We start from the raw sequence: 1,965 nt of genomic DNA, 5'->3' as shown, positions 1-1,965 counted from the left end.
GTCTGAGAAGGAAAGGGGTTAGCTCTTCCTTAAATGTTTTGTAAAATTCTCCTGTGAAACCGTCCAGCCCTGGACTTTTGTGTGCTGGGAGTTTCTTGATTACTGCTTCAATTTCCCCACCTGTTATCGGTCTGTTCAAGCTTTCTGTTTCTTCCTCCTTCAGTGTTGGAAGATTATATTTTTCTAAAAATTTGTCCATTTCATCAAGATTTTGAAATTTCTTGGCATATAATTGTTCATAGTAGTTTCTGACGATCCTTTGTATTTCTGTGGTATCAGTTGTTATTTCTCCTCTTTCATTTCTGATATTATTAATTTGGGTCCTCTCCCTTTTTTTCATGATGCGTCTGCTTCAAGGTTGGTCAATTTTATTTATCTTTTCAAAGAACCAGCTTCTGGATTGGTTGATCCTCTGAATTGTTCTTTTTGTCTCTATGTCATTCAGTTCTGTTCTAATCTTGACTATTTCCTTCCTTCTACTTGCTCTGGGGTTTAAAAATATGGACCGCTTCACGAATTTGTGCGTCATCCTTGTGCAGGGGCCATGCTAATCTTCCCTGTATCGTTCCAATTTTAGTATATGTGCTGCCGAAGCGAGCACTATATATCACTTTTAATTACCAACTTAATATATATTAAAATTCACATGAAATGTCATTAAAGATATAGTATTTCCATGTTAAAAATATTATACAAATGTGAAGTTTGCAATATATTCTACTATGTTTTCTGTTTTATTATATATGCAGTTTTAGCTATTATAAGTAACTTTCAATTCTTCTTGATCAGATTAGCTGTATTTTGTAAGTCTCTCACATTTATTTATACAAAATAACATCTTGATTTTAAAAAACGTTCTTTATCTGATTCCAAATGCTTCCTCTCCCATTTCAACTATCCCATTGTGCTTTCGAGGTCTTGTTCTGAATTTCAGTTTATACCATTTTTAAATGAATGAAAATAATTACCCCTTCACATTATTGTGTTTATGAAAACTAAATGAGATAGTATATGAATATGAAATAAATACAAATTATACAAGTAAAAGAGGTGTTACTAAATCCTAAAAGATAAAAAGTAGTAACTATGTGTGATGATGGATATTAATTAGACTTATTGTAGTGTCCATTTTGCAATATATATAAATATTGAATTATATTGCATGTATGGAACTAATATAATGTCATATGTCAATTATATCTAAATAATAAATAAAACAATTACATATAATATTACCAGTTACATTTCTATGAAAAACAAATGAGACACCAATACTTTGTTCAGGATCATTATGCTTTCCTTAAAAACTTAATTTTATGGAAAAAAGCTTTCAATCTCTTTTATGTATTATACTTTCAAAGAAATAAAATTTAAGAAAAGAGTATGTTTTAAAGAAATTTAGCTGATAATTAATAAAACAGCTGTTTTCTCAATTAATATTACCCTTTTGTTTTACTTATGATTACTGCTGATTTAATTAATGTATTTAGATAACATTGTTCCCCATTTTGTTTAAAGCCTAAGCTGAGACAAATTCTGAAGAACTTCCTCTATTCCCATTGCTCTCTCTTTGTTATAGGAAAATGTAGTCAGAAGAATATTTCCATTATTAAGAGTCAAAGTAAATATTCAGGTATTATAAAACATGTAACAGAAAATAAATATTTTAATTGAGATTTTACAAAACTTATTTTCTAGTTTTTTATAGGTAATGTACTGACATTTCATCAAATTATAGAATGCCAATATAAAACTGTAGAAATTATTTGACTTCTGATTTACAATAGCCTGCATTTTTATCCTCAGAGCCTAACTAAGTTCTTTACCTTTAGTATCAGAAAGTCACCTTCAGGAAAGTATACACTGTAACAATCAAATATTTAATAACTGTCAACTTAATACTAAATGCATTTCTTTAAATCTAGCTTTTATTGAGATTAAAATGAAAAAGCTTAGAAAAAGAAG

The 1,965-nt window shown here is 28.9% G+C and overlaps 1 non-coding gene across 1 annotated transcript; it reads right to left on the bottom strand.

Moving 5' to 3' along the window:
- Window positions 1-494: 494 nt before the first annotated feature.
- On the bottom strand, window positions 495-601 carry LOC129077635 (U6 spliceosomal RNA). The gene has a single exon (XR_008529884.1). It is a non-coding gene; the product is annotated as a U6 spliceosomal RNA (small nuclear RNA).
- Between the last annotated feature and the right edge of the window lie 1,364 nt (window positions 602-1,965).

This window comes from Pteronotus mesoamericanus, unplaced genomic scaffold, assembly GCF_021234165.1.
Source record: "Pteronotus mesoamericanus isolate MK-2021 breed Mesoamerican mustached bat unplaced genomic scaffold, CSHL_Meso_final contig_1175, whole genome shotgun sequence".
In the NCBI taxonomy this organism is placed as follows: Eukaryota; Metazoa; Chordata; class Mammalia; order Chiroptera; family Mormoopidae; genus Pteronotus; species Pteronotus mesoamericanus.
Note: the sequence above shows the minus strand (reverse complement) of the source record. Positions and strands in the feature narration are given on the sequence as shown.